Source organism: Papio anubis, chromosome 15 (genome assembly GCF_008728515.1).
Source record: "Papio anubis isolate 15944 chromosome 15, Panubis1.0, whole genome shotgun sequence".
In the NCBI taxonomy this organism is placed as follows: domain Eukaryota; kingdom Metazoa; phylum Chordata; class Mammalia; order Primates; family Cercopithecidae; genus Papio; species Papio anubis.
In genome coordinates, this window is record NC_044990.1 from 88,095,089 (window position 1) to 88,117,056 (window position 21,968).

A 21,968-nucleotide genomic window follows, 5' to 3' on the forward strand; every position below is an offset into this window, starting at 1 on the left:
CAGTAGCATGTCACTCAGGAACTTGAGACCTAGTTACCAGAGTATACAACTAACTTAAACCTGTACCCCCAAAATATAATGAAGGGCAACAGAAAAGTAAAAGAGTGGTAAGATTTCAAGATGAGAAAAAGACTTTTTTGGTGTGAGTCTTGGCTATCATAGTGGTGATTACATCTCCTGGTCTGCAAGACTCACCTTCATATTATGTAGCCCAGGGTGTGGTCTTTTCATCTTTTTTTAAATGTTTTTTTCTTAGCTCATATTTGCTGTTGTTGATGTCATTTTTGTAAGGTAAGGATACTGGAATGGTCTTATTTCATAGACATTAAAGTTATAAAAGCAATGTGTTGATTGAAAATCAACTGCCAATGTTTACTTAGAAAGAAAATGTTATGTAAACAAGGAATGAAACCTGATTTTCTAACATTCAGGAGAGTAATTTGGCAACACACACGCAAACAATAAAAGTAGCCACGTTAAAAGCTCAGCAGTTCTTCTTTATCACAGAATTTTACTGAAAGATGTCAATGGAGATTAATGTTCACAAGGCTTTAAATATGTCCATTTAAGTGCTATTTATAATAGAGAAAAGTTGGAGGAAGCCTGAAAGTCCAGCAGTGGTGGCCTAATTAAGTACATTATTGATATTTGCACTGTGGACTGCTCCCCAATCCCTGAAAATTACATGCTGGAGCACATGAAGTCCCTGAACGAATTCCGAGTTTGTATTGTTCAACGCAAAAAGCAAACAGTACAGTTGATTGCAATGTATGTTAATATCTTCAGCTATATGAATACAGAGAGGAAATGGGGCAGCCATGTTTATCTCCCGGTATTGGGGTCAAAGCCATGGTGGGCGTTTCTGTTTATCTGCACAGATTTTTTGTCTTTGGTTTTAATCCATGAATATATATTGCTCTAAAGGGGAGAAAACATATCTGTTAAGATCAAAAATACTTAGCTCCCAAAGTAAACGCAAAATCAAACAAAAAGCCGATAACAAAACCCCAGAAATGTTCATTACACAAACACCAGGTTCCCTCTATGACTCCAACATGGCCAGACTCCTTCCTTCATCTCCTCTGAAGTATTACAGGTCCTTCGTGCTTACAACCTCATGCCCACTCCTACGGAATTCATAAGCTTCCCAGAAGTGTCGCATCAAACCCTGTGCAAAGTGATTTCCTCCCATAGCCACCCCCACTCACAGCTCAGAACTTGAAAGGACTGAACCTCAATTTCAATGAAGTCTTTCCCAGTGGACTTTCCTGAAACCCTGTGGGTCTCTCCCACCTGGAAGAAGTGGGGAGTAGGGTGGTTTGGGAGATGGTCTTATTTTCAGAGCAACAAGCCCTTTTCCTGCCTCCTCCCAGTGCCTGACCCTGGCGGGACGAATGGCTCTCAAGGTAAAGGCTCCGCTTGCCTCTCCAAAGGGTCACGACTCATCCATTCCTGATGAGGATGCTTGTGGGTGACGGTCACACTGCCTCCCATTCACTGAGCAATTACAGTTGGGGACATTACAGCTTCAGACACTGAACAGCTGAGATTCTGAAAACCCTTAAGACAGGAAAACGATAAACATTAATAATTAATTTGCTTCGACAACTGCTTCTTCCTTTTTCAGGCATTTACAGTCCATCACCTTAAGTGCAAGCACATCGCTCGTAGCATCGCTGAGAACTCCGCAAGGATTAAAAACCAACAAAAAAGGATGCAAATGGCTTACCAGAAGAGATTTACTAGTGGCGGGGGGATTCAGTGAATCCACTATCTACTCTGAAAGAAAGATGCTCTTCCAACCTCTCCTCTGTTGACTGAAATCCACAGATGTCGGAGCCAGCCCTCTGCAGTGCGGATATAGCCCCCAAAATACAAAATACTGGAGCCCCTGTGGTAAGGACGCTCAAGCAGTAGCCATCAGAGATGCTTTGAATAATCAACGTTCCACTAACACAGAAGTAAGTGAACGATAAGCAATGTAAACACATAAAGACAGCCAGAAATTGAAAAATAAGCACAAACAATGGGAAGCGAAATAAGAAAAAAGAAAAGTAAAGGAGAACTAAAGGATTTGGGTTTCTTTCAGGCTATTTTTATGACTGTTTCTTGAAATCTAGCTATATTTTTGAAAGGGGAGTGGGAGGGAATTTACATTGACTCCCTGTACTCCAGATTTTTTTTTTTTTACTTCTCCAATTTAACCCTGCACCACTGTGCTCAAACAAGGAAACTGAGGCTCCAGAAGCCAAACAGCTAGAAAATGATAGAGTTGGACTAAAACAAAGGGCTGTTTCTTGGATTTGGAAGTTCATCTTCTTTCCATCAGATCACATTGATATACCTCTCATGGGCTAGTTGTTTGATGATCAAATGAGATTTCATTCTTGTGTTTACATGGGAAGGGTATGTAAAGAAACCAGTCATGTGGGTCCTCTGAATTCATTTTGAAATCTTTAAGCCTGCTTTGCTCTGTGATTTTGCTTCACTATTGGTCTTTGCACTGTTGAAAGCACATGCATTTCTTTCTATCCAACAAGCACAGTAATATTTATTAACGTGCCTATTTTCCAGTAAGCTATCAGCACATTTAAAATAAAAACTTTAACGTCCTTTTCACTTAATACCAAGTAGCAACCGAAGACTTAAATGGGTTTGTTGTTTCTGCATTCAGCCCACAATGATTGATATTTACCCTTTGGGAGCCACCTTTGCAACCATGACTTATGGTGTCATCTTTCCTTAAGCATTTAGAAATAAGATTTAGTAATGATTATATTTCAACATTTTAAATGATTAAGACAAATATTGCTACTGTTTTGTTTCTAAAGATTGATGAAGAATTTGATAGTCAGTATATCACACAGTCTGCGTATATAAACGTAATGTCCTTAATAGACAATATGTGGTATAAAATTTAGTTCCATGTTGAAGGGCATCAGCTTAGTGATTCTATGAGTAAAAAGTTCACTTTTCTGTTTCTCTGGTTTCTGACGCTCGGTTTTTCTGCAAAGGTGGAGGTCCAGGATGTCTTCTGTCTCTCGGCTGTTTACTTGAGAAACACCCAAAGCTGGCCCCTGCTGAGCTCGCAGGAAGACTTCACGTGTGGTAGGGCCCCTCTGTGCAGCCAAGGCCAACAGGTGATGCTGCCACACATTGTTATCTTATCCCTTGATAACGAGAAGTATTTGGAGATGCGGAGAGCTCCAGCATGGATAGTGCAGGCTAAAGAGGCAGCTTAAAGAAGTGGTACCTGGGGACTGGCTCTGAGCCCCAAAGCCACGTGAGGTGAGAGCCTTTCACCAGGGGTGAGCCTGGTGACTCCACAGCTGTTATGCCAGCAGAGGTCAAAGGGGGCAGTTCCTGATTTGTCAACCAATACCATATCCACAACAGCAGGAAAAAGGAAGTCCGTTTTTGTGAAGAAAATGTAGACAAAGGGCAGCAAGAGGCTCCCAGCTCAGACATTGGAAAGGAATCAAATAGGCCATTTCTTTTTGTCTCCACTCTGTGTGTGCCCCGTCCCTCCCTTCTTTAGATTCTCCATACATAGCTTGTCTTCCTAGACCTGATCAGCTGGTCACAGCTATAAGGTTGGCCAACAGAATCTCTTCCCCCCCTCAACACATGGAAAATACCGATCAGTATTTTCTCTCTGAAAACCATCTGCATTATATCACTCTATTGTTCAAGAACCAGTCTTGAGTCCTCACCGTCTTCTAAAAGTATAAACTCTTTAGTCCAGTTCTCAAGATCCTCCATAATCTAGTTTTACTGATCTAGCACTCTCTTTTTCCACCAGGTTGTCAAATTTATTTGGGGTACAGGGGCTTCTTCAATGAGTTTCACTGGAAATCCCACTTACGTGTTGTGTCTATAATGGTTTTATTAAAAGGCCTTCCAAAGAACAGCTTCCAGACGGAGGGCAGAGTTCCATACTGTAACCAGCAATGCTCTAGTTAGGCTGTTGGTGTTGCCTGTGAAATTTAAATCTCAGGACAATAGCTGATGTTCCTCATGTGAAGTTTGTCAAAAACCCAGGCTGTGAAATATGGATAGAAAGACACCATGTTACAGTAAATGCGTGGGGAGCAGACTGTCAAGAGTCTAGAATATCAGGGTTCAAGATCTTTGATTGTGTTTTGTTCAATTATAATACATCTACTATTCATAAAGCACTATGCTTTTGTGTTTGGGACTCTGTCTCTGTGAGGCTGGCAGAATGGACACAGTAGTCCTTATTTTGCAATATGGAGTCTTAGACTCTGGGTTTCCCAATCCTTGGACCAGAAGCAGGCAGAACTCAGACCCTTTGCTCCAGATACAGCACAGGTTTGGGAAGGAGGCAGGGGGAAAACCTAGCTCTTCAAAAGAGGTCACCAACTCCAGCTTCCATTCCAAGTACAAGGAAAAGCTCTGGAGACACTACCCCATGCTCACCTCATTCCTTAAAAGAATTTTAATTCACTGTTTTGCTACAATATTTTCCAGATAATCCCGCCCTCATCCCCAGATAACTATCTGTTATTTTTGCTATTTTATGTTCATTTAAGTTTCTTCTGACAATGACATCTTAATTTTTCTCTAGGTTACAAATCACCATTTCTTAATCTTAAGTCATGGAATTTCCAGTAGGACTGACCCCAGCTCCAGCTCCCTGGGGTGGAGTATCTTGTAATTCATCCCTGCCCAATGGGCACATTGCCTTCCCTCAGCCATTGCTAGGACCACCAGGATTCACTCTGACTCACGCACAGCAAATGAAAGTGTTACTGAGGCTGCTGAGAGAGGGGCACTCTTTTTGCTCTGTGAGATTTGAACGGGCAAAGTTGGTGGTGGTGATTTTTTCACCGCATAAATCTGAAAATGAAGCCAACATTGGGTATAATAGATCCAAGAGATATCAATAAACTGCATCTTGATGACACAAATTGGGCCCTGAATCCAGCCATGTATGAAGTCAGTGTTACCCATATACTTTTTATTACAGGGGACATTAATTTCCCTCATTTTCTTTAATCCAAGTCATTTTCTGTTTTTAATCTCTTGCAGATATTGACACAGATGTTTCAGATGGATGTACAGCAATCACTAAAGGCAGCCATGCTCACCACCCAAAGACACCCGTGGACTTTGGTGACCATGTCCTGGCCTTCTGCTCTGGACACAGCCAATCCCCAACTCCTGTCACCTGAAACTGGCCTGCCAAAGACCCCATGCAACCCCCGCTACAAATCCCCATGTCCCTGGAACAAATGACCATGAAACGCAGCTCACGTGACTCAGTTTCGTGTGTCATTCTGAAAGAATGAGCATCCAAAGATTAAACTATTAAAAGTATTTATTCAAAAAGAAACAGAAACCAAAGTGGAGTGTTTAGAACAAAATTTTTAAAAAAGAATGGTAGCGACTAAAAATCCCTAAATGCATCTCCCAGTAGAAAACATTCCAAAGTCAATCAAGCTCATGGGAAAATGCTGTTGACAGTGATTTTACCGAGCTCCTATTTGCAGTTCTATTCCCTAAGTTCCCTAAGTTTTTAAAAAATTATTATTATATGGCTCTGTCTTCATTTCAGACACATAACAATGAGAGCAGTTGATATATCTTATGAATTACATATAAAGTAATCCTGATTAAGGCTGAAGGCTTTAATTAAATGAGCAATTAGCCTTGAGCATGGATGTTCATACAAAAAGAAAATAAGTTAATTAATTTGGATAATTATTTGCTCCTGTGAACAGTGGCCTGCCCTGGGCTCTGTGCTGCACCAGAAGTCTTATGTACTGCTGTGAAAGATGGGGGAATGGCAGGGTCAGGACAGAGCTCTGCTAGGGGAGAGGCTCTGGCTTCTCACCACCAGTTAGGAAAGGCTCAGCCTGCAAGTTAGCACCTCTTCACCATCCATCCTCCACCCACACAGACATCTGACACCTAGACTGCAAGCTGATCTGCCCCACCTCGACAGGTGCTCAGTACTTCACCTGGCCCCACCTGCTGTCTGACTGTGCTACATGATGGAGTTATGCTGAAGGAGATAAGGAGAGAAAGAGACAGAGACTGAAAGAGAGACACATAAGAGGGAGAAAGTGAGAGCATGTGAGAGACAGAGAAAGAGAAAAAGAAAGACATAGAGAAAGAAAGAGAGACACAGAGAGAGACAGATGACATTGTTGGAAGACAAAACAACGTTAAGAAGTGAGGTGACAGTTTAGTCTCTTTCCGAAAGATATTATTTACACTTGTGATCATGTTGGCTAGTTTTTAGTTTTGTAAGTCTTAAAGGGAGGTAATTATATAACTTTCTTTTCTCCAGGGTTTATAGATTACAGCTTGCTAAGTCATCATTTTAAAATACATGTATGCTTTTCCAATCTAGAACCTAAAAGAAGTGAGTTTTAAAAAAGAAAAAAAAAAAAAGGAGTAAAAATTGCAAGAGTAATTTAGATTAGACCATTTCTTCTATCCACTCTTACACACTCACACACGATTATTGTTAAACTCATTTCCCTGAAAGAAATGTTCTAACCTAGCAGAGGCCAGGGTGAGTTAATGCAAGATTCAAGGTTGCTTGCCTTAGAGTAGGTTATCAAAACTACTGAGGATGAATAAGAACGATAAATGAGAAAATGAATGGATGAATGGGTTATAGGCATAACATCAGAACTGAAAGACCCCATACTCTATGTCACAATAATAACCATGAGCAAATCACCAATATTTAGTATTTACTCAAATAATACAAACAGAAATATTCAAGAGGGGATATGAGAAAATGTTTCTGAAGAAATAAAAATTAAAATAAAAATGTAATGTCATTTCCCTTATTAAAGTAATAAATATTTTAAATTAATAATTATTATTATTGTTTAAAACTATCAATTGATATCTGGCATTTCCTTATATTGATGGTCAGCATGAAAATTTACCCCAAATTTCTCAAATGCAAATATGATTTCATCAATCTCATTTCTTGGAATCCATCCTAAGGAAAAGCTGTTAAATACAGAAAGCGCTTAAGGCACAAAAGAGTTCATTTCAGATTCACAATCACTACTATTTTAAAATGAGAATTAAGAGAAATGTATGTTAATATGGACACACACGAGATATACTGTAAGGCCATTTTATAAGCAGGACTTTGTATGCAAATGGACATCAATATGAGTGGAATTATGTAGAACAACAAACAAATAAAACTCATCTGAACAGAAGACCTAAACAAAACTCACCAAGGTGCTTATGACATGTAGGTGGCAGAACCATGGCTGACTTTTCCCTTTTCTCCTTCCATTTTTCCAGTTTTAGCACTGTGTACATATTACTTTTTATGGAAAATTTTAAAAATTTAGAACTTTCAAATTTTATTTTATGGACAATTGCAAGAGCTGCCCAAATGCTCAGCCCAACTTCAGGCCCATCTTAACTTGGCCACTTTCCACACTGCGTATGGCATTAACTAGTTCAAACTCAGAACGTCAGGTAACTCCCCCTATGGAAAATGCTGCTGTCTTTCCACTGCTTATTCTACAAGGTCTCCCCTCCTCAGGCTGCTGCCGATGGGCCATCCTAATAGGGCTCTGACCTGCCATTTCAGATGAATTCCCCTACAGTTTCCGGGTTCTGTCGGCTGGCACTTATGGCTCCAGTGATCCGAGATGACATGTACCACAACTGGCCTCACTTCACTTATTCATTCCATCCTCCTGTCTCCATGGGAGGATACATTATCATTATGCCAGCTTCCCACTTACAGAAACCAAAGCTCAGAGCTTTTGGATGACACCCCTGTCCTACCCAGCACACCAAGAACAGAACTTAGGGCCATCTGATTCCAAACCAGTCCAGTCTTCCATTCCCACCACAGTTCCAAGTACGTGCTGTGTACCTCTAATTCCGTTTTTTGGCATCTGTTAGTTCCTCTTCCAGGAATGCCCTTCAACTTCGCTTCTCAGCAAACTTCTACCCAGTCTTCAAGTTCTGGGTCCAGCTGTCCTTGATATCTTTGTGGCACATTTTCAGATCATTCCAAACAAAATGAGCTGTTCCCTCCTTTGTGAACCCATACCCCTTGGATTTTAAATCTATTCAATCATTCACTTTGGCTAATGTTTAGGGAAACTCTTTTATTTAGCTTTCTCTCCTATTAGTTTGAAAGGTAGGGACGATTTCTTAGTTGCTTATTTTTTGAGCACCTGATATAGTTTGACTGTGTCCCCACCCAAATATCATCTTGAATTGTGTCCCCACCCAATTTTAGTTCCCATAATTCCTACTTGCCGTGGGAGGGACCCAGTGGGAAGTGATTGAATCATGGGGGCACTTTCCCCCATGCTGCTGTTCTTAAGATAGTGAGTTCTCACGAGATCTGATGGTTTTATAAGCGTCCTCTCCCCCTTTTGCTCGGCACTACAAGGTCGAGTGAAGAAGCCTTGTAAGGAAGCACATGTTTGCTTCCCCATCCGCCATGATTGTAAGTTTCCTGAAGCCTCCCAGCCATGTTGATCTGTGAGTCAATTAAACCTCTTTTCTTTATAAATTACCCTGTCTCAGGTATGTCTTTCTTAGTAGCATGAGAACAGACTAAAATAGCACCCATTAGAGTCTTGGGGCATAGGCAATATTCAATACATGTTTGTCGAATTAATTAATGAAAGGAGTCAGTCCAGCTGTTCACATTACTTTTTTTAGTATTATCATCATCTGCAAACACACAGCCTACCAACCTGGGTGGAAATAAAACAAATTTTAACATGGAAGCAACTTTTCTACATTCTTATCATTACTGATAATTCTTTGGGCCCATATATTTCAGAGTAATTAAATGTTTTTCTTTTTTCATGTTCAAAATCAGACTTACGGGAAAAATAGGAATCAATATCATGAACATAAAGAAGCTTTTCTGTATTATAGGATGAAGTGCATTCTTTTTATCTGGAGGGATGAAGTTCCATGCTCTGTCCAGAGCTTTCCAGGAGAAAGCCCAGAATGATGCTGTTTAGTCTCATTTAGACTCAAGCCACTCCACAGAGGAATGTTCCTCTGGTTCAGAGGAAGGCGAACTGATCTGAGAATGAAAACAAGTTGAAGATGATGAAGGAGACAGGCTGGAAGTAAACAGGATCTCGCATGCCCACTCTGCAAGCGGGCCAGACAGATGGCTAACTCAAGGGAGGACATCTGTGGAAAGAGCACAGGACTTCCTGTTTTCCAGCCTCAGCCTTGGCACCAACAAGATGGCCCTGCAATGAAAGGGTGTCCCACAGGAGCTCTTGCACACACAGGGTGGTCACAGATCACTGGGCCTTCCCCACTGTGCAGGCATTAGGGGTTCCACCTATCAGGGAATAACTTGACAGCAACTGCCGAAAATCTCTTTCCAAATCTAAAAATTCAGTTGGAAGTTCTTTACAGTAAAGAATTTGTTCATTTCTGCTTTTCATTTCTGTTTTACGAAAAACAGAATAAAAATGGATTGGCTGCTTTTCAACAAACAAGGTCGTTACCCAGACTTGTGGTCAAATTTTCTATTTCCTGCAAAGTTCTCACTCTGAGAGACTGACGCTGGAGATGTTCTGGTTAGATGGAGGTGGTGTCCTTGCCATGATCTATGTTCCAACATTGAAACGTGTTACTGAAAGATGATGCAGAACTAAAATGAAACACGAATTCCTCTTGGGTCTCTAATATCTAAGCAAAACTTGCTAGAGGCCTGAGGATACCACATAATTTCAAATTCTCCCTTTTGTGCTTCAGAGCCCAGTGTTAGAGTGGAATGACTCTCTCAATGTTGTGCATAGTACTGTACTCACAACACGGTTTTCTTCTCTCTCAAGCCCATCCAGAGAGCTGGGACTAATTTTGCATACTTCCCTGGCCTGTCGCTCAAGCTTGGTGAGTCCCTGCTTTCTTTATTCACATCCCACTGTTCCTGCTGTTGAGTTAAGACTGTTTTGAGTCCTGGATGAACTGACTTCTGAGTTGGTCAAATGTTCTGTTTTTAGGCAGTTTGGAAAATTTCAAGACTGCATGACGGATGGTGCGTACAGAAGCCACGGGAATGCCTTTGGCCATAAAGCACATCTCTTCAAACCTCCTACTTTGGGAGAAAATTGCTTCTGCTGTAAATACAAAATGGCTTTACAAAATAGTTTATAAAACTGTGCATCTGAATGATTGAAGTAGGTTAATAAAAACTTCATAATGCATACTTATTCAGAAGCTCTTATTTTTAAAAATCACAGCAAATTTTGACTCCATTATACTCTGGAAACCCAGGTGAGCACCTTAGGATGCTTGTCCACATGGAACTCATGGTGCCAAATGTCTCATCCCCCTAAGGCAGTGGTCCCCAGCCCTAGGCCATGGACCAGTACTGTGGCCTGTTAGGAATCGGGCCGTACAAAAGGAGGTGACTGGTGGGTGAGCACGCATGACCGCCTGAGCTCCACCTCCCCTCCCATCAGATCAGCGCAGCATTAAATTCTCATAGGAACGTGAACTGTATTGTGAACTTCACAGGCAAGGGATCTGGGTTGCACGTTCCTTATGAGAATCTAATGCCTGATGATCTGAGGTGGAGCTGATGCAGTGATGCTAGCACAGGGGAGCAGCTGCAAATACAGATGAACATTAGCAGAGAGGTTTGACTGCACAGTGACCATAATAAGTCAACTGCTTGCAGACTCATATCAAAACCCACGCAGTGAGTGGCAAGTGACAATTAAGCTTCAGGTTTCGTAGTGGCAAGTGAGTTGATATACTTCAATGCAGTTGTATCTAGTGGTAGGCTTTAAGTCAGAATCTGACACTTATTTTAGTCCACACATGGCCTGCCTATTATTTTATTTACCACTTCCATCCACACCTCTTTCCTGCACTGCACTCTTGTCTCAGTCACAGTTTTTATCAGCCCACAAGCTAACCCCAGCCAAAATGAGTAGAAAACAAACATCACTGGAGAGTTTCTTTGAAAAGCGGAAAAGAACCAATGATGAGAGAGCAGAGGACTCTCAGTCTGCCAACAAAAAGAAAACTACATTTAAAAGAAAATACCAAGAGTCCTACTTAATTTCCCAGTTCATTGCAACAGGTGATTCACATTCTCCAAGCCCACTTTCTATACTATGTGGCGACCAGCTATCCAACGAGGTCATGAAGCTTCAAAACTGCATTGTCACGTGGAGACTGAACACCCTGCATTAAAAGGCAAACCTTTGGAGTTTTTCAAAATAAAAAAAAAAAAAATGTTAAACAAAGGACAGAAGCAATCGTTCAAGGCCACAACTTCATCAAACGCGTCTCCACTGAGAGCATCATTCCTGGGGGCTAACCGCATCGCTAAAGCTAAGAAGCCCTTTACTATTGGTGAAGAGCTGATCCTGACTGCTGCTAGGGATATTTGTCATGAACCTTTAGGGGAGGCTGCAGTTCAAAAGGTGGCATGTGTTCCTCTTTCAGCTAGTACCATAACTAGATGAACTGATGAAATAACAGAGGATACTGAGGCACAATTCTTAGAGAGGATTAATGAGGCACCATGGTACACACCACCAGGTTGACAAGTCTACCACTGTTGACCACAAAGGCAATAACGCTTGTTTCTTTGCGATATATTTTTCAGGATGACGTGCATGAGGATATGTTATGTGTGCTTTTGTTACCAACCGACACTACAGCTGCAGAACTATTCAGGCCTTCAAATGGTTACATATCAGGAAAACTGAATTGGTCATTTTGTGTCGGTATATGCACGGACAGGGTCTGTCTGGACGGCTTTCTGGTTTCACTACTCAGGTCAAAGAGGCCAGTTCTGAATGTGAGTCTATGCATCATCCATAGAGACACGCTGGTTAGCCAAAAAACGTCACCTGAACTTAAGAACGTTTTGCAGAATGTGATTAAATTTATCAACCACGTGCCCTTAAGTCACGTCTCTTCTTGCATCTCTGTCAGGAGATGGATGCAGAGCACACACGTCTTCTCTGATACACAGAAGTGAGATAGTTTTCTGAAGGTAGCTCCCTGGCCAGAGTGTTTGAATTATGAGAACAGCTCCAGAGATTTCTTTTAGAAAAACAGTCAGCACTGGCAGCACATTTCAGTGACATAGAACGGGTCGCAAAACTTGCTTACTTGTGTGACATATTCAACCTGCTCAACAAACTCAATCTGCCACTTCAGGAGAGAATGACAACTATGTTCACATCGGTAGATAAAGTGGCCACATTCAAAGCCAAACTGGAGTTACGAGGGTGAGGAGTGAACACTGGGATTTCCGACATGTTTCAAATATTAGCAGAGATTTTGAAAGAGGCTGAGCCAGGGCCTTCTTTCCCCCCAGCTAGTGCATGATCACCTACCTCAGCTTTCAAAAGATCTTGAGCATTACTTGCCAACCACAAAAGAACCTGGAAGTGGGAAGGAACGGATCCACAACCCATTTGTGAGTAAGCCAGGTGAATCAACTTTGTTTGTGCTAAAGAGGATCAACTGCTTGAGATTGCAAATGATGGCGGCCTTGAAAGTATGTTTGTGGCAACTTCAAATCTCCATTCTGGATTAAGGTCAGGGAGGAACATCTTGAGATTGCCACAAAAGCATTGAAAAGCCTGCATCCATTCCCAACATCCTATCTTTCTGAAGCAGAGTTGTCTGCAGTGACAGCAACCAAATCAAAATTACAGAGTAGACCAGACATAACTAACACACTTAGGTGTCACCGTCTCCCATCACCCCCAGATGGGACTATCTAGTTGCAGGAAAACAAGCTCAGGGCTCCCACTGATACTACATTATGGTGAGTTTTGTAATTATTTCATTATATTCTACAATGTAATAACCATAGAAATAAAGCCCACAATAAAAGTAATATGCTTGAATCGTCTGGAAACCATCTCCCCACCTCAGTTTGTGGAAGAACTGTCTTCCGTGAAATTGCTTCCTGTTGCCAAAAAGGTTGGGGACTGCTGCCTTAAGGTTACTATGGGTCAGAAGACCTTGCCATCTTTTGCCGAAGTTTGCCTTTCTGTTGTTTCCTAAAGCACAGGCAATAAATGTAATAACTTATGAATTGTAGTTTAACATGCTTTTGGGAATCTGGTCTTATGAAGAGAAGTAAATGTGCCCCAAATTCTTCCACAAGGAAAAAATTCAGATCAGTTATTGCCTCTGGGAGTGAGAACGACTGGGCTTGGCTGGGAGAAGTGGGAGAGAACTGTCTGGGTCATAGTGCTGATGTTCTTATCTGTTCTGATAAAGGTTGGGTAACACAGGTGTATTTATGAGTCAAAACTGATTCCAGAGTGTTGATTTGCATTAAAACCTGTAAATAAAAACTGAACTCGAGTTAATGGTATGTATGCTGAAGTATTAAGGGAAAGTGTACAGAAATGCAAGATGAATGAATGGTTGGAGCTACAGATAGAAAGAAGGGTGATAAAGTGAGTATAGTCTAATGTTAATGGTAGAATTAAATTTAAATGATGTCCATACAGGTGTTGAATAAAACCCCCTTGACTTGCTGTCTGTATGATTTAAAATTTTTAAAACAAAATATTGGGAAAAAGTCACCTCACTTCATAACATCAGGTTATAAACTTCAATACGAACTTCCTCTTAATGCAAAACCTTCTGCCCATTATAAAAAAAAAAAAAAATGTATATATTGTCTGAGACGCAGCATTAAGTTAAATTTACAGAGAAAAGGAATATGTCAGTCTCCAAGAATCTTACGGGTGAATGGAGACAAGATGTATATCCATACATCTCCCTTTAAAAACGAACAGCAAAGTATGTGTTTGCAACCTCTTACTGGAGTCTAAATTTTCCAGCAGCCTCTTTCTCCTGAATGCTGAAATACCCTGGGGGAAAAACCCATGCAAGTTTGACGGAACCACTTAGAGAAAAGTCCACTGGTGGAATAACTAGCCCCAGGGTTTATCAAGCAAATATCCCCACTCTGCCTGACTCATTCCAAAGTATTTGTTCAAGGCATCGTCCTGTGTAATGCAATTGGTCATATCACACGCTTCAGTACTTTTATTTTTTCCTTTTTACCACGCATCCCTTTTTTTGTACACTGACCTACTGAGAGGCTCTTCCTGATATATCAACTATGAGACTGCACTGGTCTACCTCCCTTCCACTCCATCCTCTCTCATCATCTGCCTTGTCCCTGAGAAGACGTGTTTGATGAGTAATTCCAATACAGATCTTGCACTGTTGGCTGACGTCTCCAACTTGTTAATTAATTCATAAAATGGTTTTCTGTTAATTAAAGAGGAAAGGGCTCCATCTAGCTGTTTGGGAGACAGCAAATGCATCCCAGGATTGACAGCAGGAAGGGGCTATGTGAGTTACCCTGTGCCTCCTTTTATAGATGACATCTGTGGAAAACAATAAACTTCACTTCCTTTCTTAAAACAGTGGGAAATGCAGACATCTGCTATCTGCAATAACCAAATCCTAACTCAAGATATTTTAGAGCGGAACTTGATAAATGTCCTGAACTTCTGCAATGCAACCCCAAATTTCAATCATATTTATTCTTTTCCTCTCCCCCTCATGTATTTTAAGAAGAGTATCTGGCATGCTCACCAAAATCTGCAAAGAAAAACACATGCAAAGTTGGTAAATATTGTAGTTCAATTATATGAATTCCCAGCAAGTGTGTAAGAAGAAAATCAACCCAATTTGCAAAAGGACGTCACAGAGCTGAGGCTGGGCTGAGCACTCTCACTTTCCGTAGCTCGCGAGGCCTCTGTGCCACTGTCAACCAGGTACAGTGTCCCTGTCAGCTGGTCCTAGAAGGCCGCGCATGGATGACCAGACTTATTTGCCAAGGGACACCTTGGCATGGAACACAAAGGGCACATCATGGGATAACCTGCCGTAGCACGATTGGCTGCAGAGTAGCTCTGATATCAAACCTATAGTCAGGTGCTGGGGCAAAGAGCCGCAATTTCTCAAAGATTCCTGCAGTGAGCTTGGAGGCCGCATTGCAGGAGGAAATAACAGCCAAGGAGCCCTGGCTATGATGCTTCAGAGGGTCAGGAAAAAGAGGGAACATCGATCTGGAACATCCCAGTAAACGTGGAAAGTGTTGAGCATTGGATCCCACACCCCTGAGCTGTCGGAGGATCTGGTGCTCTGCGTGTGCAGAGATGGCATGCACGTGCAGGCACATGTTCTGTGTGCTGTTCTGGGGGAGGCGGCGGAGGTGCTGCTCAGAAAAGGCTGTGTTCAAGGAGGATTAGCAGAAGAGATGCCCAGGAATTGTAAGAATGCAGCAGAGTCTCTCAGAGCTGCCCCCAGGCACTCATTTCCAAAGAGCATGGAGCCCGAGGTTCTCTCCACCCTGTGATACAGTTCGCTTTTTACCAGAGATAAAGGTCCAGGTAACATTAGGTCGCCTACCCTATAGCTAACAAGCAGCCATTCAGGTTCATTTCAGTCACTTCTGTGTCCCCTACGAGATTCTCTCTACTGCCGCAGGCAACGGGAAGCCAGAAAAGTAAGCCTGTGTCTCTGCCGGAGCCACCTAACCTCACAGGGACTCATGGAAAGGGAAATTAAGTGACACCAACTGTGAGCGAATAGGAGTTCCGACGCAGGAGAACCAGTGTGGACGGAAGTAGGACGAGACAACAAAATTAATTTCTTTCCATTGAAAAGTCATATGGAATTTTACTTTACTGAACCCATGATCTCAAGAAAATTCCCTGCTGTTTTCCTCTGAAATGCTTGTCAGATACTCATTCAACAGCATGCGAGAGGATGATGGGGCAATCACCATCTTTGGCTTAGCTTCAGTGTCAACACTATGCGTTGCTGTTGTGAGACAGCACTGCTCGAGTCGAATTATCTGACATACGAAGAAACCGAAATCTATGAACTGACTGACTCACCCAGGTTTGCTGTTCATGACAAAATTGCAGTTGCGGTCCTGGCCTCTACATTCCTGTCCTGGTCTGAGGATCTTCTGAAGAGGGCCCAAGGCAGGGAGTCAAAGGCAAGGAAGATCCTCCTGGAGAATAAGGAACAAACTAAGACAAGGAAGTAAAGGAAGCCGAAGAAGTGTGCATAACCAGGCATGCTGCCACCGTGGGCAACTGGAGATTTATTCTGCTGGGACCTGTGTCAACTGGACACCTCAGAGTTGTCTCATCCAAGGGGTGAGGGAGTGGAGGTATTTATACACCAACTCCCAACAGTCCTTGGTTTTGAGCTGAACTGGAGGTGAAGAGCCTCAGTGTCTCTGACCTATTGTAGAAACAGCAAGCCCTAGCAGCCAAAAGAAGCTCCCAGGCACAGAGATGCAGGTGCCAGCCATTGAAAGTAAGTTGCACGTGCTAAAATAATGAAAGCCAAAGAAATGTGGCAGCTGGAACTCCTAACTCCAATTTGTGTCTGCATTTTAATGGATTAGCAATATACTGTGGCCAAGCACAGTGGCTCACACCTGTAATCCCAACTCTTTGGGAGGCCAAGGTGGGGGAGGATCACTTGAGGCCAGGAGTTCAAGAAATGTATTGTGGCTTACAACAAAGCCTATCTCCTTTCGTTGTCCATACAGATGGAGAAAAGGGAAGACCATTTATTCCTCGAATCTACAACTCAGCTCTTTTTCCCTTGAGCTTAGCTCTGATAGGCAGACTCTCAAAAATGTGACCCCTTAAAGAGAGGATGCTTACTACCCATGAAATTACCCAAATAATTCAGGAAAGTATGATCAGACAGGGAGCATGAAAATGACTTCGGTTCCAGTGTTGTTATAAAATATTTTATTTCCAAATTCCTCAAATATGAGTCAGATTATGTGAGTACTGCAAGAAAAATAGACATTTATGTCTTTTTTCACAGCACGCTTCACGGCAATTAAGTCAAATAAACTCTTAAGGGATCTCAGCCCTGTTTTTTGGTTTTGTTTTGTTTTTGTTTTTTGTTTTTGTTGGATATTAGAGAAGAAGGTAGAGAATGTCCTCTAACTGTGAAGAGTAGAATGGGACCTGCTGCCTTTTCCATCAGCGATGTCCACGAGTAAGATGCGTCAACATCTATACCACATCAAATTGCTTAGAAAAAAGGAAGATGTGGCGGTCAAGGAAAAGACCGTGTAGGTACTAGAGTAAAAGTGGAGAAGATGGCCCTGAATAATAAAAGAGTGAGAATTTTGTGTAGGTCTTACAAGCGAATAGCAAGGGAGTGGGTGTACAGGAAGACACGAGACACAGGGGACAGGAAGAGTTACAACACGATGGCAGCGAGAGGGACGTGCCTGTGAGCCTGAGAATGACATGGAGCCTGAGGGTGGAGATGGGGGACGTGGGGAGGTGGCCCTTCACAGATAAATGTGTGCGATTTTGACTGTAGCTTTGACACCCGGGCAGAGGGCTTTTGTGCAGGGGATGCTGAGGATGGACTGTGCAGACCTAGACCCTGGGTCCCAAGGAAACGATGCCTGGGATTTACAGGAAAATAATGGCTGGCCCCGGAATCCCAGGTCTCATTCACCAAAATTCAAACTAATTTAAGTTCTCCATACTCTCAGCCTTAACAGAAAACTTTTCATTTCAAAGTTTACCATTTGCATGTGTAGCACGTGTGGACTCCCATACTCACAATCTTTCCAAATAGCTGTGAGTGCCCCACAGAGGAAGGCTAAGTGCTCTGAAGGGGTCACAAGTAGGTCCAGGCTATTTCTTTCCCTATACGCTAAGGCCCTTCTGTCTCCGTACAATTTTACTATTTGACATTAAAAAATAATATTTGTCCACGTATATCGCTCCTGTGAAAGTAAGACAGAGCAGTTTCCCAAACAATTACAATTTGCACTCCATATACAAATCAGAGTATTAAGGGGTCATATTTTTGTTCCTTCCAGCATCCATAAAATCTCAGAAGCATGTCATACCCACCAATGTGTTCTCTCCTGTCTTCATAACTCATCATCTTATTAATAGGCTGATGCTCTCTGTAGATGCACAGAAAAATGTGGAATGTCAGTCCCCAACACAACTGCAATCTTTTCTTCTGAGTTCCCTCAATTAGGAGCAAAACAAAGGCACACTTTTTCTTTAACTATCTGGTATAGTGAGTTGAGGCTCTGTGGGTATAACTTCAAAATTCTACTCATTTCCGGTCGGGTGCAGTGGCTCACGCCTGTAATCCCAGCACTTTGGGAGGCTGAGGCAGGTGGATCACTTGAGGTCAGGAGTTCGAGACCTGCCTGACCACCATACTGAAACCCCGTCTCTACTAAAAAGACAAAAAAAATTAGCAGGGCATGATGGTGCATGCCTGTAATTCCAGCTACTGGGGAGGCTGAGACAGGAGAATTGCTTAAACCCAGGAGGCAGAGCTTTTAGTGAGCCAAGATCGGGCCACTGTACTCCAGCCTGTGAGACAGAGCAAGACTTCATCTCAAAATAAATAAATAAATAAATAAAAATAAGTAAAGAAAAGAAAAAAAAATTCTACTCATTTCCCATCCAGGATTAGGTTTTCCAATGAGAATTCTCTATTTCAGCACCAAAAGCAGCACTGCACTGTGCACATGTGTGTGAGTCTACTGTTGGTTAGTTGTGGAAGAACTTACCATGTCTCCAGAATATTCTATAAAGAGACGTCTGCTATTTGCACATGCATGCTATTGGTCCATCTGAAACGCCCTGATAGTCATCATCCTAAAGGGATACTTTCTTTACTCCCCTGGCAACTTACGACTTGACAAAGGGACTTTGACCTGAAATAACCTGCTTGGGGAACCTCCCAGGTGAGGGAGTGCCTTGGACAGCCAGTTAATTTCAAAGGCCCAATGTGATAGTTAATGTTGTATGTCAATGTGGCCAGGCCACAGTACCCAGATATCTGGTCCAACGCATCTGGATGTTGGTGTGAAGTTATTTTTTAGATGATGTGAGCATTTAAATCAGGAAACATTGACAAAGTAGATGATCCTCCAAAATGTGGGTGGGCCTCCTCTAATTAGCTAAAGCCTTCCAGTAAAAGACCGATCTCCCCCAAGGAAGAGGGAATTCTGCCAGCAGATGGCCTTATGACTTAAACAGTCATATCCATGGGCTCTCCCCTGGGTCTCCAGCTTGCTAGCCTATCCTGTGAATTTTAGACTTGCCAGCCCTCACAGTAGTATGAACCAATTCCGTAAAATAAATCTCTCTCCCCTCTCTCTCTAAAGAGACTATTGGTTCTGCAGTTCTGAACAATCCAGACTAATACACCCAACCATCCCTACCAAAAAAACCTATTTCTTTTAACAACATCCAAGGCCAATAAAGTGTCTTTCACCAATGGCAGCCATGTTTTTCAGCCTTGTAGGTGAACAAAATGCTGAAGGTACCTACGAGGGGAGGAATGTGGTCAGCACAGCTCCTGCTCACATCTTATGTGCTTCGTTTCTTCTGTGCACCAGTTTATTCCAGCCCTTCCTCCCTCACGGCATTCTCTTCGATTGAACATTGTGGTGTATTCACTGACTTTCTGTGAATGTCACCTGTTCACTTCACTCTCTAACGCAGGGTTGAACTAGTTGCAGTGGCACAGGGATTAGGAGAGGCCCGAGAAGCAGGTTCGTCTCTAGGTGCTCAGAGAAACATGGTCCTGGGCGTGGCCCTGCAGACAGAAGCTTCCAGCAGCTGCTACCACAGAAGTCCACATGGGGTTTCTTAAGAGCAAGGCCAATCCCAGACATTAGGAAGCATCATAATAATTGATGACATCGACTGAATGCGGCCTATAGGTCAGCCACTGTTCTGAGGGGTTTACTGACCACGCCTCATTTGGTCTTGCCAGCAGCCTCCCAGACACCTGTTTCCTAGGATCTGCACTTTCCACCTGAGGGACGCAAGGCACTCATCAGTGAAGTGACTTCCCCAAATCACATGCTACGACATGGTGAAGCCAGGACTCCTGAGACCCACCTGTCAACCACCAGATCAAGACGTGGTGACGTTTGGAGACCCAGTGGCTAAAAACAGGGCAGTTGTCAGAGAGTGGGACCATGCAGAGTATCTCTGCAAAGGGGATAATGGGATCCTCGTCATACTAGTGGGTAATGGTAATTTCCTGGAGTACCAGGAAAGGGCTCTGTCATGGGGAGTCAGCTATGGGGAGCAAGAGGAGGCTGGACTTCACACTAGATTTAAACCCCAGCCCTCATCACCACAAGCGCTGAGACTTGGAGCGACTTCCACAGCCTCTCTCAGCTTCATCTGAATAGTAAGGATAAGAGCCATTTCACATGCTACTGTGAGGATTAAGTGTGAAAATAGGATGGTCCCAGGGAAAGTGGGTGCTTGGAATCGTGACAGGAGCAAAATATAATCCTGGTTATCACAGATGTTGCATGAAGTCACAGCCAGACACATGGTGAACCCCGCTTTACTGGGCCTCAGAGAATAAGATTGAGTTCTTAGGGCACCTAAGGTCCAGTTGGCCTTAGAGTCAGGATGGAATTGGCACTAGGGTGAGGGGAGTGAGGGGACCAGGGTGCACAGTTCAAGGAGGCACCCATGCTCTGGGTGGGGCACATACAGGAGGGGCAGGGGAGAATGAGTGCCTCCTTAAATCCTGCTCCCTGCATATCTAGACTGGGAAGTGGGGCTACACCCACTGTGGGGGTGATGCCTGTAGGGAGGAACAGTCTACAGAGAAAACCAGGGACACTGCACCCAAGGCTGGCCCAAGTGCCAGTGAGTGACTGTCTTGTGATTTTAACTGATCTTGTGGTCCAAACCATCTAGTCATGCCTCAGAGCAGATGTTTTGGCTTAACTGTTTGGGTAGTTATCTGCACACCCTAATAAATCAGCCAATTGTTCAGATTTATGCCACAACATTAACAGGTTAGTTTCACCTAGCAGTTGATCTATTGATATAATAAGGCACTGTATTTTCAAGAGAACATGAGGATATCCTTTGAGATTTGGATTTCTGCATAATATGTGGGCCTACTGGGTAACTCGCTGGCACAAATAAATCTTACACACTCTACACTCACATGGAAATGTCTTAAAATCCACAGGTAAGTACAAAACAGATTGCCAACTGGCATACACAGTAACTATTTGTAGATACACATCAATTAAATGTTACTAAGAACTCCTGTGCTTAAGCACAAGCACTCAGGACCACATTCCAAATCTTCCCCACTCAGCTTCTACAGCACCAAGCCTGTTTAAAACATGAGGAAGTTTTGGGTACAAGGAAATTTCTACCAAGCTTTCGTTTAGAAGGAGTTGAAACGTCTAAGGTAAATTGGATGCTATAATGGAACAAAGAGCAGATCCTAAATGAGGTAGCACTGCCAAGCCCAGCCATAATGTTGTCTATTGTAATCACCCTGGACGTGCTCCAGCACCTGTGATGACTCAAAAGGTCCGTGCCGGGAGCACCAGAAGGAGACTCCCCTCTGCCACAAAAACATATATTAAGCATTACGTTCTGGTCTAGCCAAGAGGATGACATGTGGTTCTTCACTTCAGCAAATCTATTTCTTCACATCTCTGATTGTGTCACGTACAAACACCACTCGAGCATAAGTTCACGTCCTGCCCAAAGCATTTCTACACCAGAGCCACCTTGTCCCTGGCCTCCTGTCTCTGGTTTCTGCCTCCTTCCCTCCCTATTGCTCAACTCCAACTTCCCGGGACAGGATCACTGTCCCATTGGAACCACAGCACCGGCTCTTCCCAGCCCACTGGAGACCCTGCCTGTGAAGTCTCACTTGTCTTCGGGGCCCACAGGATATGTAGACTGGATGAACCTCAAACCAAAATAAGAACTCTCAGCTGTCTCTACTCCACCTGGGACCTCAGAGCCTGCAACCCTCAGGTCTTAGGTCTTCTTCTTCTTAGAATGTTTTCTTATTCAAGGGATGATTCTGTTTTTAAGCCACACCTAAATACGATGACTCTTGAATTTTCTTTTCTTTTCTTTTCTTTTTTTTTT

General features: G+C 42.8%; 1 long non-coding RNA gene across 2 annotated transcripts; it reads right to left on the bottom strand.

Moving 5' to 3' along the window:
* Nucleotides 1-244: 244 nt before the first annotated feature.
* Nucleotides 245-21,964, bottom strand: LOC103879469. Of its 2 annotated transcripts, none has more exons than XR_640104.4 (3): nucleotides 19,365-21,964; nucleotides 15,909-16,027; nucleotides 245-4,042 (listed from the first exon to the last, which is right to left on the bottom strand). It is a non-coding gene; the product is annotated as an uncharacterized LOC103879469 (long non-coding RNA). The 2 variants fall into 2 exon arrangements; XR_640105.4 differs by having other exon boundaries at nucleotides 19,361-21,964.
* Nucleotides 21,965-21,968: the final 4 nt, after the last annotated feature.